Source organism: Calidris pugnax, unplaced genomic scaffold (assembly GCF_001431845.1).
Source record: "Calidris pugnax isolate Ruff unplaced genomic scaffold, ASM143184v1 scaffold150, whole genome shotgun sequence".
In the NCBI taxonomy this organism is placed as follows: Eukaryota; Metazoa; Chordata; class Aves; order Charadriiformes; family Scolopacidae; genus Calidris; species Calidris pugnax.
Window position 1 is genome coordinate 519,187 of NW_015091300.1, and position 14,440 is coordinate 533,626.

Below are 14,440 nucleotides of genomic sequence, written 5' to 3' on the forward strand. Positions count from 1 at the left end.
GTAAGACAGCCATCTCCACTGCCTTCAGGGAAACAGAGCCTGGTGTACATCTTCCTGTAATTAAACAGGGCCTAAAAGAAGTGGGTTTGATTATAATGAGTCAAACACTTCATATTTTAAGCTGGATCTTAATAACTCCACGGCGGCTGGCCACTCAAACCAGTGGGGGAACCTGCTCAAGCTCCAGTTCACATCCTGTGCCATCTCTGAAACTTCAGTTTTCCTACAGCTTCCAGCATACATCAGAAACGTCATTTTTTTCCAGTGGAAAAAGATTTCTAACCCATTTTTCTGAACCTACAGACTGAAAGCCATCTACACCTTGTGATAACCACTTGGCGTCGTGATTTTGGAGTCCTGGTGGACAAGTTGCCCACAAGGCAGCAAGGTGTCCTTCTGGCCAAGGCCAAGGGTCTCATGGGGAGCATTAAGAAGAACATGGCCAACAGGTCAAGGGAGGTCATCCTGCCCCTCTACTCTGCCCTGGGGAGGCCCATTTGTGGAGCACTGGGTCCAGTTCTGGGCTCCCCAGTTCCAGAAGGACAGGGAACTGCTGGAGAGGGGACAGCAGAGGGTACAAAGATGAGGAGGGGCCTGGAGCATCTCCCTCACAAGGAAAGGCTGGCTTGGGTCTGTTTAGTCTGGAGAAGAGAAGGCTGAAGAAGGATCTGATCAAGGCCTAGAAATACTTGAAGGGTGGGTGTCAGGAGGATGGGGCCAGGCTTTTTTCAGTGGGGCCCAGGGACAGGACAAGAGGGAACGGGCCCAACCTTGACCACAAGAAGTTCCATCTCAACATGAGGAGGAACTTCTTTGGTCTGAGGGTGGCAGAGCCCTGGCAGAGGCTGCCCAGAGAGGTGGTGGAGGCTCCTTCTCTGGAGACATTCCAACCCCACCTGGATGGGTTCCTGTGGGACCTGCTCTGGGTGGCCCTGCTTTGGCAGGGGGTTGGAGGAGATGATCTCCAGAGGTTCCTTCCAACCCCTGCCAGTCTGTAATGCTGTGGTTTTCTGGAAGACACCAAACATCCCCCACATAACAAAGCAATCTGCGTGGCAGGTCACCTGTTTAATGCCTGTAAGACCCACAGATGTATTTTAACAGGCAGGGAAAGATGGGGAGCATTTCCCTGGAAAACCAGTACCACTTAGTCCATGCCACTCTTCACGCCACTCACTCCCAGTGGGTCCTCCCTCATATTGATAAACACAACTCAAGTTGTCTACATCTCACACAGTTATTAAGCAATATAAAAAGATCTTTCTAGGATGAAGTGCTGTTTATCCCTGTTACACACGTTTGAGCTGCAGCGCTCCCGTTTAGAGCATTTTCTCCATTTTTTTATTAAATACCCTCAAGACAGGATTATTAGTTTCCTCACAGTTTTTATACCACGCTCACGGCTACACTAAGTTCTTCACAAATATTATTTAAGTTTTACAGCAACCAAGAAGCCTAGAGGCTGTTAGCAGATCTGTTTCACCGAGGCAGAGAGATCAAGCTGAAAAATTGACTTGATTTCGGGGTGTAGCCTGAGCTGCCCAAGATATAATCTTTCAAAATACCCCCCACAGAGCTTGGGGGAGTCAGTCCCACTGTGATAGAGCTGAGACACTCAATTTTCCATTTCTGACACATTTCTGCATTTATGGTTTAGTCAGTAGCACTTGGAGGGAGCAATTCACTTTCTATAGGGTCTGCTGCTCCATGAACAAGCTCTCTGCTGACTACAAGAAGAACCCTATAGATTCCTGCTGCTAATCCCATGATCCACATCATAGTATCCTGCCTAACCAGCTGCCTAGGCAATTATAACCCATCCAAAAAAAAATTTGATGATGTTCTTGGGATGCCTAGAACATCTAAGTGTTATAGAGGGAGATTAAACAGCTAAGTTTTAAGAGGTGGTAGAGTTAGAGGAGGTGAAACCCACCTTGTCTTCCAGCATATGCTGGAAAGAAGCCAGTTTTGTAACTACTCAGCACCTCTTTGTAACCTCACAGTTTTTTAAAAATACATTTTGGATACAATCATAGAATCTCAGTTAGGATTTGGGGGGCTCCTTTGATTCCTGGTGCTGGAACACCCATACCCACCTAGAACAAGCCACTGAGCTATCAGCCAAGGTGAACGAGAAGGAAGCCCAAGGTGTACCCAAAGGGGGGGGGCTCCTTTGATTCCTGGTGCTGGAACACCCATACCCACCTAGAACAAGCCACTGAGCTATCAGCCAAGGTGAACGAGAAGGAAGCCAGGGGGCTCCTTTGATTCCTGGCACTGAACACCCATACCCACCTAGAACAAGCCACTGAGCTATCAGCCAAGGTGAACGAGAAGGAAGCCCAAGGTGTACCCAAAGTGTTTCACAGGCACTTTATTGTCAATAATTCCACATATTTGGCAAAAGTAGGTAGATAACCTGGCCCTGCACTCACCAAAACTCAGCTCTTCAGCTCAGCCCACCTTGATTTTCAGCAATCTGCAGCTCCTCATTAAGGAGGTCTCTGCTTTCCCCAGCCTTCCATCTCCTCCCTGCTCCTCCCATGGGATTGGCCACTCAATCCCACTATCACACCAGTGCTCCAGAGCACTGGTCCCACCCTGCTGTCCTTATCAGTTCCCCCTGTTCTTGGCCAGCTCACAAAAGAGGTGGCAAGCAGCCTGGCTAGTCCTTTTCCATGCCATCCAGGTAGGACAACGACAGACTCGGGTCCCTGGCTCTCACCTGTGAGACCTTCAGATGCTCCAGCTACTGAAGCTTCATACATCAAGATGGAGCTGGATTCCCTGGAAGAATCACAGAATCTTCTAGGTTGGAAGGGACCTTAAAGATCATCTTGTCCAACCATCAACCTAACTGACAAAAATAGACACCCACACAACAAACAAGAAGCATCACCATCACTAAACCATACCTCCCAGCACTACATCAACCCGTCTTTTGAACACCTCCAGGGATGGGGCCTCAACCACCTCCCTGGGCAGCCCATTCCAATGGCTGAGAACCCTTTCAGTGAAAACATTTTTCCTAATATCCAGCCTGAACCTCCCCTGGTGCAACTTGAGGCCGTTTCCTCTTGTCCCATGGCCTGTTCCTTGGGAGAAGAGACCGACCCCCACCTCTCTACACCCTCCTTTCAGGGAGTTGGAGAGAGCAATAAGGTCTCCCCTCAGCCTCCTCTTCTCCAGGCTGAATAACCCCAGCTCCCTCAGCCTCTCCTCATAAGACTTATTCTCCAGACCCCTCACCATCTTTGTCACCCTTCTCTGGACCCACTCCAGCACCTCAATGTCTTTTTTTTATGGTAGGGGGCCCAAAACTGGACACAGAACTTCATCCCCATGTCTAGACTAGATATTGCCAGGGAAACAACCAAAAAAACCACAATAAAATCCCATCTGCTGACCAGTTGCAGATTATTATTACAAAGAAGATCTCTCCCCCCCCCAAAAAATGATTTTCAAATGCCTACATCATTCCTGTTGAAGTAGTTATTAAAAACCCAGTCTGTAGCACACGTTAGGCTGAAGACTTTCAGCAATCAGTCGAAGCCTGATGAAATTACACGCAATTACAATACGATTTGGTGAAATGAAGGAGCGAGTTCAGCTCATGAGCAATCTTCAGCATATGCTGCACAAATAACTCTTTTTCCTGAACTTGTTACCCTAGCATTAAAAAAAAAAAAAAAAAAAAAAAAAAAAAAGAGAGAGAGAGACAACAGAACAGGCAAACTTTGCTATGATGGTTAAACATTTTCTTGTCTTTTAACTTCTGCAGGCAAGATAGCATCTGGCAGGGGGGAAAGCTTTCCTTTTTGCTGCAAGAAAGGTTTGTCTCCTCTTGTTTCCCTGCACTGGAAACCTGTGCTGGCCAGCTGGACTGCCAGGGATCTGCTGCTGAACCACACATTTACTTTTCTCAGTTTAACTAAAACAAGAGATGTGCTAAAAAACTGTGGGGCCCTGCGTAACATTTGCCACCGTCAACGCAACGTACAGACTGAATAACATATTTTTTCCCCATTTATTTTTTTGGTTTGTTTTGTTTCTATTAGCTTTAGGTCTTCCAAGCCTTCGTGGCAGACACGTGCTCCTCCAGAGCAGCAGAACCATCAGGACAAGGAGGGACTTTCCCAGATGGTGGAAAGGCACCGCTAACAAACGTGGGAGGGAAGGGGGTGACTTTGTGAGCCAAGAAAACAGAAAACCCCACAATCATTTCACCGCCCTGCAACGTAAGAGAAGGCAATTCCCCTAACAGGGAAATTCTCAGAGACAAGCCCCTCTCTGAAATGATGAATAATTCGTTGCGGGGAGTTCCAGCAAGATCAAGGAGCTCGGCATTAGATAAACATGTTTTGACTGCAGAATGACTATTTCGTCAACCTGCAGGTCAGCCAGAAACTAGAGCTGGGGGAATACTGCAATGAAATTCCACGAGCACTTGTTTAGATTTGTAAACAAAAGATCACTCCAGTTACACTTACATTCCTCTTTTCTAGGTAATATATTCCCACTGTTGTTTTTTTTAAGGCTTTGAAACAAAAAACATCCCGTTTCCCTTCTTCTTCTTTCCCACCAAAAAAAGTTGTATTTTTATTCCTGAATATTCCAGGTTGATGGTTAAAGGATAATCCTTTCTACTCTTCTAGAAAGAGTAGTAAACTTCCAGGTTGATGCTTTGGGTTAAAGGATAATCCTTTCTACTCTTCTAGAAAGAGTAGTAAAACTGCAACGGTCCAGCCTGCAGCACAAGTCAGACACATCCCTTGAGGACAAACTCCTGCCTTTTGGGACTCCGAGTGCTGTGGACACACAGAAAAGCCAGGCCAGCTACACCATCTAAACTTTGAGGTCTTCTTTGGCAAAGAAGAAATCCCCCACTGCAGTCACAAACCTAGGTCACTACGGAGGAACACAAGAGGTGTTTGACAAACCAGCACTCAAGAGGTGTTTGACAAACCAGCCTTACCCCAAAAATCAACCTCGTCCTCACCACCTCATAGGCAGGATGAGACCTCCTTGAAACTACTCAGCATCAGCTGCCCTTCCTTCATATTAAGCATGAGAAACAAAGAGGGTGTTTCAGGAAAAAAAAAAATAAAAAGTGTGAAATACCACAAAAGCCTGCCAGCCCTGCGAGTTCAGAAGGGATTTGCTGAGATTTGCTTTGGCGAGTACAAGGAAGGGAAAGAGAAAAAAAAAAAAAAGAAAAATTAAAAAGAAAGATGCTGCTCAGACAACAGCAGAGGAGCAGGTTCAGCTTTCCAGTTGTAGCTGACATCACAAAAAGGACAAATGCCAAAGGACTTTTGAAGCATTTTTGCTCTTTCCTGGAGCTTGGGTTATTAGGTAAGGGTGAGAACACACACACAAGTGATACCAACTGCTCAAAAATCACTGATGTAGGAGGACACCCCAGGAAAACCTTCTCCTGTTTAGGTCTGTGCTATCTGCAGATGTAGAGAGAGGGATGCTACAGAGGGATGCCACACAACCAGGCTGCAGCACGGGCACAGCTCCAGAGCAGAGCCAGCTCGGTGCTGCATCTGGGTTCTGCTTAGCCTGGGGGATTATTGCAGAGAGCACGGAGAGGGAGAGAGGAATCCATCTGCAGGAGGAAGGGATGTGCTGTTTCCACTACGGGGAGAAAAAAAAAATACAACTTTAAGTAGGAAAATATTGGATATTCTGCCTTGAGTCCATCTCCACTGCGGCAGGATTCAATACTTCAGCAGCTATATAAAAGCAGGGAGTCTTACTATGATCACTGTTATATAAAAGTGGATGTTCCCATGTCCACAGAAAGAATTTCATCTCCCTGTGTCCAAAGAAATAAGCAGGAAGGTGCACTTTTAGGCTGGAGCAAGTGTCCCACAAGTGAAACTCTCACCCCAAAACGACCATAATTGCAATAAATGCTTATGTAGGTATTCACTCAATGCCTCAAAAACCCCTTTTTCACACTATGCCTTTCTCAGCTTTTTTTTTAGCCCTCACCCTCTTGCCCTTTTATTGCTCTTTTCCTCCACTTCCCAGTACTCTTCAGGATTTATGGGGTTGTTTTTTTTTTTAACAGATACAGCCTCTCAAATTTCAATTACATGACTCTGGGCTACTTCAAGCAATAATCAAAACCTGGGACTGAGAACAAAAATTATACAACTAAGCTAAAAAACCATATCCTGCAGATTCTAGATGTAGCTAAGGAGAGTTATGAGCCATTTGTATTCTTCAGAGCCACACGAAAAGATGCTCACGCTGCATTTGTTCACCAGTTCCAGTGGCTTCAGCTTGAATTGTGCCATCACTTGGGTTTTGGATACTTGTATATCCCACTATTTAAATGTCATTGTCCCTTGGCAAATGACAAAGGAGGTGGCAAATGATAAAGGAGGTGCCCTGCCGTGAGTGTTCCACTTGCTACAATTATTTCAACCCAGCTAAGAGCTTTTCTCCAACAATTTTACCCCTCGTGTTGTCTCCACCACGTTTATCATAAGAGCCCTTTCCATTTTTAATGGAAGCCACAACTTCATTCTGAGCTCTCGTGTCAATGAGGCTGCAGGTGAAAGCCAACGAGGGACAAATTAGGTCCTGCTTTATTACTAACATGGGAAAAGACAAAAAAAAGCAGCGTGGCCCCGAGCCATATGGATGGGCCACTTGGGTTCCAGTAGGAGCAGCGACAGCTTTTCTTCCACACCAGACCCTGGTTTCTGGCAAAGCAGCTCACCACAGCCACCAGATGAGAAGGCTGGGGCTTTAACTAGCTATTCCCCTTTAAAATTATAAATAAGATGAAACCATCCAAGATAAAATAATACTGTGTCCACACCAGACCCTGGTTTTTTGGCAAAGCAGCTCACCACAACCACCAGATGAGAAGGCTGTGGCTTTAACTAGCTATTCCCCTTTAAAATTATAAATAAGATGAAACCATCCAAGATAAAATAATACTATTATTAGGGAGGGGCTTGAGTAAGCCAAGGCACAAGGCTGGGACAGCAATTGCAGTTTAGCTGTCATTATTTTCAGTTCCCTTATAAATAAGATGAAACCATCCAAGATAAAATAATACTATTATTAGGGAGAGGTTTGAGTGAGCCAAGGCACAAGGCTGGGACAGAGATGGCAGTTTAGCTGTCATTATTTTCAGTTCCCTGGGGACGTGCATAGGCAGGCACCCGGCTGCACGGACACGTCGGCCTCGATTAACGGCGGCAGCAGCTGGTCCCGGGCTATAGATGTTTGCTTAGGGGGGGAATTATAGAAAACTGCTGGTTTCAACTTGTAAATTTGAGAAAAGTCAACCTCGTGTCAAATATGACAGCGAGAAACAGCTGCCTCGGGGTCAATCAATGGCATATACTCACTTCACATTAAAACAAAGCCTACAGAGGCTCACCCTTCAGTAGGGAAGGAAATCCTGACGAGCTAAAACCAGGTAGTGACTTTGATGTGGTACCCGCAGCCCATCAGAAAGCTTGTTTTAAAAAAGTGCTTCTTTCCATCTCTTCACGGCGAGTCTAACCCCTCTCTCCCTCTCAGGCATGCAATACTATGTAAGGAAGCATTAAAGAATGAACATCTAATATCACCACACTTTTTATAAAGCCCTTTTCTCCCAGGAGGCTTCAGATCAGATGTGCTATCCCAGTTTCACCGAGGCTTCTGCTTTCTTTCCCTAATTTTCCAGCTGGGTTAACTAGGCAGGAGGAGGTCAAGTACTTCAGAGGAAAATCACACCAAGTGTCAGAACCACCATCAAAAGCCAGGATCCTCCAAACACCTGCTCTTTTGCTGTCACCGTGCGATGCTTTACCCAGGTTTTAGGTTTTATTTGCCTTCTATTACTCACGAGGCTGCTTGTATTCCTGTTTATTAGTACTCTGTAATGGTTTTCTCACTTTTCAGTGGCATTTAGCATGCAAACCCCATGATTCTTGCTTCTGTTCTGCATTGGCTTTACCTAACTAGGAAAAAAAAAGAAATAAAAATAAAAAGGAGCAGTTTTCCACATCAACCTTGCAGAGCAGTAAGCAACTACCTACCCTGCACAGCTGCAGACAATCACATCTTACAAGATTTCTCCTTCCAGATAGGGCTGAAATATGAAAGCAGAGAAAGCAATGCCCTTCAGATATGTTCTCCTAGCAAAGAAAATGATAAAAAAAATAAAAAAAACCACACCAGAAACACTACTCCATTGATTCATTCTTTAAACAATACCAGCACTGTGCTGCACCCAGAGAAGTAATGAACTGAAAGTGTATCTAGAGGCAGAACATTCTCCTGATTAGAAACAACTATTCACATTTAAGTAAAGACAAATAAGACACTAACCACTGCCCAGTACCACAGCTTTGCCATCTACCTGCAAGCACTGTTCATCACTTGCAGGCCATCTCACAGCTCATTTTAACAATAATTGCTGATGGGCTTGAATGCAATCAGCAGAAGGCCCAATAATGAGAAGCAACTACAATAACAGCACAATGACTTGGGTTTAAATAGGGCCTTTCCTTTCAAAGGAACCCCCTCGTTTCTCCCCAGGCACTTAAGCCCCAAACCAGCCCACAGCTCCCACGGCGCCGATGAGCCCATAAAATAGTTCCCCGTCGTTGCTTTTCCACTTTGCAAAGAAATTTATCATCAGGACCTTTTCTCATTTGCAAGGCCAAGCCCTGCCTTCCCTGGGTTTCCCCATATGGGGAGGTTGCAGCTGAAGGCCAGCTGGGCACAGAGCAGAACCGGGGGGCACGACGCTACCGCAGATGAGGCACAAGGCAGCCTGGCCTGGGGCCTGCAAGGACGAGGCCCTGGGGATTCACCAGCACCAAATACACTTCATCATCCACACAAAGCACTTTTTTTTTTCCTTTTCTTTTCCTTCTTCCTGGGGAATTCATCTCGTGCCAATCCACTAATGCTGAAGTCAGCGCATGGCTGGCACCCAAAACAGGGGGGGGCCATCCCTGGACGTCACCACCCAGTGCATGAAGCATTAAAGTAGTACCCCCCCTACTCCAGCACCCCTTTGCCCTCCCAAGAACTTCCTTGGGTCCCTGCTCATCCTGCCCTTTCAGCCATGGAAGGGCCATTCCCTGTCTCCGTGCACGGGTTGTTATCACACAGCGAGCCCCTAACAGGATCACAGCCCCCCCACAGCCCCCCATGCCAGCTCACCGCTTTTTACTGCAATTTTTCTTTTTTTTCCGAATGAAAAATCCTCACTTTTTAACATCTGATTTCATATAGCAACTGCTACGACATCTCCAAGCCTAACAAGGAAGTTGTAAGAACAGCACACGCTACACTGAACACAAAAGAGGGCAGGAAAAGAGCATCTGCCACCCTAACAACAGCTTTAAATCCTTTCTTCCCCTATTTCTCTAGGTGCCCATATGGGACACAGCAATAAAGCAATATCACGGTGAAGAACTTGGCTTCCAAGCCTGGATTCTGTCCTGATGACCTCTGCAAGAACCCACCTGAAATAGCTTTCCCTTGGTTTTTCCTCAGCTCCCATCAGGTTTCTTCCTACTTGTTTCAGATGCTCCCGTTTTAATCAACGACACCCAGCAAATAACTCAGAGGAAAATGATAGAGGGGGATAAAAAAAAAAAAAATAAGCTAAGATTTCTCTTGACAGGTCTCCACACCATGAGATTTACAACTATAAAAGTTGCTTCTGCTTGCAGAGCTTGACACACACACACAGGGCACACCTGCCCTTCAGCAACCGAGAAATCCCATCACAGCCTTCCTAAAAATCCAGCCCAGGAGTATTTCCAAAATCTTAGCCCAGGTAGGCTTGGCTGAAGGCAATTTGGGAACCTTATTGTTAGTAGTATGGCTTGTGGAGGTCCCAGTTAACACTGGGGGCTTGCAGAAACCCACAATTAAAACTACACTCGGCGCCGTCGAGACATGGCTTACGTTCAGAGACTCTGATACATCCCTCACTTCATAAACCACTGCCACCCTCTCCGAAAAGTAACAATAACCCCATCTCCCAGAAACTACAAAAGAGTTTGCTGTAAACGCCTAAAGGCTGCTCACAAAGTGCTAGGGGCACAAGAGCACGCAGAAAACGCTTACATTTAGCAGTACTAATCTTATTGCACTGTGAATGCCCGTGTCACACAGCGCATAAAAACCATAACAGTTCTTACTTCTTCATTATATCACAGCAGAAAGGTAATGAATCCATTATGGTATTATTCTTTGGAAGACAAGTAATTGGCCATGTCAGCCTACACTCCGCCGTTCGAAGCTATCGAGTGTGAACTTTTTTTTTTAATGGTACTTTGACACTTAATAGTATGCAATGTTTTCATTTATTCCTTTTAAAAAAGGCTATAAAAATACAAAGTATTAGAAACTGACGGCTCAGCTGTTGATTTGAATAATCTATTCTGAGCTTGATATTGAATCCCTCCCTCAAAAGATGCAGTAGAGAAGATCGTAGGCTGTACAAGTAAATTCAGTTGTTAACCCTGAGGGAAGATACATGACCTTGCCTCAATCCAGTAGCGTTATTTGGAGATACAGTAAAAACATGAAACATAATATACCATGTGGATTTAACTTACAATACAAATCTGAGCGTACACTCGCATAGTCATGGGGTTTTCCCAGCAGCAACAGATCCAGTGCTCTGATAAAGTTATCTTACCAAAAAAATAATGTAATACACTGCATGATTGTTAGGTTTTGAAGCACATACCAATGCCCAGTATCCTTTATTCTTCCATACACCTGAAAGCTCTATCCTTACATTTACAGAGCAAACACACTGCCTGAGATAGAGCAAATTCCTCTTGCCGTGCTCTCCAGTGGATGCTCTCTTCAGTTTACACCAACCAGCACCTTTTCAGCCCACAAATGTTCATTTTCACTCCTAACACACACCCCATTTGGCACAGACACACCGAAACCACACCTGGAAAACAAGGATCCTCCGCTAACAAAAGCCCCAACCACCAGCTTCAGCAAATTCAGATTCAAATCCCGGTGCCACCAGAGATTGTTGGCCAGACATCAAGAAAGACACAGCTTTGTTAGCTAAGGTCGCCCCAAGAGACAACATATTTTTCTCAGAAGTATTTCTAAGAGGCTGCATACTTTTTCAGGAAGCACTCATTAGAATGCCAGAAAGCTTATCTGGCCATTGACCAAAATTAATTTGGTTCCTACTTGGTAAAATATCTTTTAAATCAACATAAATTACTAATCTAAAAACTTTTTATATTTTAAAAAATAAAGGGAAACTTTAAGCAAGCTTTTAAAGTCTGTTTTCTTTAAGAAAACTGTTTTAAGGAAGTCTTTTCGTTAAGAAAATACTCAGTTTTGACAAAATTAATACTGTCCTTCTTCAATGAAATAGATGCAAATTCCTAAAACGCTTTGGTTTGGTCACATTTGAATTCTCACAAAATATGTTTTGTCCAGGACCTGTCACAAGGTGTAGCACCAAGCCCCCCTCCTAAAATCAGCAGGGGCTGAGCTGGGTGCTAACAGGGGTCATTTCACCCAGTTTTAGCCTCTGTGACCGAGTTGCTCACCCCCAGCAAGAAGTTACAGGCTTCCCAGCCTCATATGTTTTAATATCACAACGTAAAAACACTCCAAAATGTTTAAGTCAGTTTTACAGTATCCCAAATAGCCACTTTAAATACTGTTTCAGGGTTGAAAAGCAGCCTCTTAAACCTAAAGCATAGAACAACTAAGGAAAAGCAATAATGAGCCTAACCACTATATTTCTGTAAAACATAATACAGACAAGCATTTTCCTCAATAAAAAAACACGCAGCTTCTCTGTGTCAGGTTCCTCAGTTTGCTTGTAATAAGCTTATTTTCTAGTCTTAAAGCCTTCTGGTCATAGATATACTTATCTTGCACTCATCAGTACAAAGGGAAGATAAAAAAAAAAAAGGCACCAAAACATTACACTAGTTTAGATAAAAGGCCACGAGTTGTTTTAGCAGAGTTTTACACACATATTAATCACTAAACCCCCAAAAGCAACACCAACTGACATACCTGGCATTAAAGAACAAAACACCGAGCTGCAACTACTTTTTGGTTTTTTGCAATAATGGTGCAGTACCATGCTCTCCCCAGGGGCCTCAGCCACCCCCACCCCCTCCTTCCCAAACGTAGCCCCAGCACCCCCCCAAAACCATCTTCCAACACCATTTCCCAGAAAAACATTAGGAAAAGAAGGCATAAAGCAAAAAAGTCAAAAAAATAAGGCAGTTCTCTAGAGAGCAACGAGCGCCTCCGCCGAGGCCCGGTTACCTGCAGCGAAGGCCCATGGCGGCAGCAGGCCCTCGGCCGCCCTTTGTGATTGAAATGAGGGCCGGGGCCTCCCGCCGGGCCTCCCCCCTCCCGCGCCGGCCTTGATGAGGAGCACACGGCCCCGCTTTTATGAACACCTGTGTCTAAAGCCCACAAATAATTAGCTTAGCCTCCCTGTTTCCCTCCAATAATGGTGTAATTTGCCATGCCTTTCAGCCCCGGGACAGCTGGTGCTATTGAAAATCACCTCAGGATTAGGCCGCAACTCCCGGCCTCCCTCTTCGGGGGCTTCTCACGTCTCCATGGCAACGCACTCAGGCTGCAAATTATCACCTCTAATAATAACGGGGAAAGTCTATCTTATTTTATTCCGGTTATATCCATAATAAAAGCCAACGCCTGAAAATTGAATGGAGGCCTGGAAGCTGGGAAAGAGCCTTGCTGGGCCCGGGAAGGAGCAGAGGGAGCAGATGGGGAGGGCTCCTGGGGTGCAGCCTGGCTGGGGGTTCACTTTTACCTGGGTCCAGTCGTGGTTGATGGTGGAAAACAGCTTCACAACCCCAGGCCAGGACCTGTGGAGGTGGTCATGACTTGGGGGCCTCCACCAGCAGCGTGCCAGCAGGACCAGGGCAGTGATGGTCCCCCTGTACTGGGCACTGGTGAGGCTCCATCTCAAATGCTTTGTCCAATTCTGGGCCCCTCACAACAGAAAAAACACTGAGGGGCTGGAGTGGGTCCAGAGAAGAGCAACGGGGCTGGTGAGGGGTCTGGAGCACAAGTCTGATGAGGAGAGGCTGAGGGAGCTGGGGGTGTTCAGCCTGGAGAAAAGGAGACTGAGGGGAGACCTTACTCTCTCCAGCTCCCTGAAAGGAGGGTGTAGTAGGAAGTCAGTTTCTTCTCCCAAGGAACAGGCGATGGGACAAGAGGAAGTGGCCTCAAGTTGCACCAGGGGAGGTTTAGGATGGATATTGGGAAAAATTTCATCACATAAAGGGTTATAAAACATTGGAAGAGGCTGCCCAGGGCAGTGAAGAAGTGTCCATCCCTGGAGGTATTTAAAAGCTAGGCATACGAGGTGCTGAGGGACATGGGTTAGTGATGGCTTTTGTCAGGGTTAGGTTGATGGTTGGACTTGATGATCTTAAAGGTCCCTTCTAACCTGGACAATTCTATGATCCTACAGAGAGCCGTGCAGGTCCATTCCCCCCACAAACCCTCAAACATGGCCCTGGGGCTCCCCAGCACATTGCTGGGTGGTGAGACGCTGGAACAGGTTGCCCAGAGAAGCTGTGGCTGCCCCATCCCTGGAAATGCCCAAGTCCGGGCTGGATGGGGCTTTGAGCAACCTGGTCTAGCAGGAAGTGTCCCTGCCCATGGCAGAGGGGTTAGAACTGGATAATCTTTAAGGTCCCTTCCAATTCTAACCATTCTATGATTCTATGGTGAAGCCTCGGCTGTAACACCCAGGGAACATCCTTCTCAAAGGAGTGGGAGGCTCCTCTCCCCCCATCCCTCCTATCCACTTGGAATGGAGAAAATGGAGGTGGCCCAAATCCCACAGCAGTGTGAGGGAAGGTTCTTTTTTGTCTGAAAACACCGTCTTTCACCCCTTGCTGTGATGATTCAGGCAAGGAGATGGAGTAGATCTGTGCCAAGGCCACCCTGGTGAAGGGTTCCCCTCTCTCCTGCCACCCCAGCAGCTCATTGCCTGCTGGCACTCACCCCCTCTTCTTTTAAACGATTTTTATGTTTAATGGACTCTGGTTAGTCTGAAATCCTGATACGAACATTGACTTTACAGCCACACTTGAAACAAGACATCTACATCTCTTCTTTTAAATGAGATGGGTTTTTACAGCCACACTTGAAACAAGACATCTACATCTCTTCTTTTAAATGGGATGGGTTTTTTTTAATGGACTCTGATTAGTCAGAAATACTGATACGAACATTGACTTTACAGCCACACTTGAAACAAGACATCTACATCTCTTCTTTTAAATGAGATGGGTTTTTACAGCCACACTTGAAACAAGACATCTACATCTCTTCTTTTAAATGAGATGGGTTTTTACAGCCACACTTGAAACAAGACATCTACAGACAGGAGGAAACCCTAATTTTTTCACCT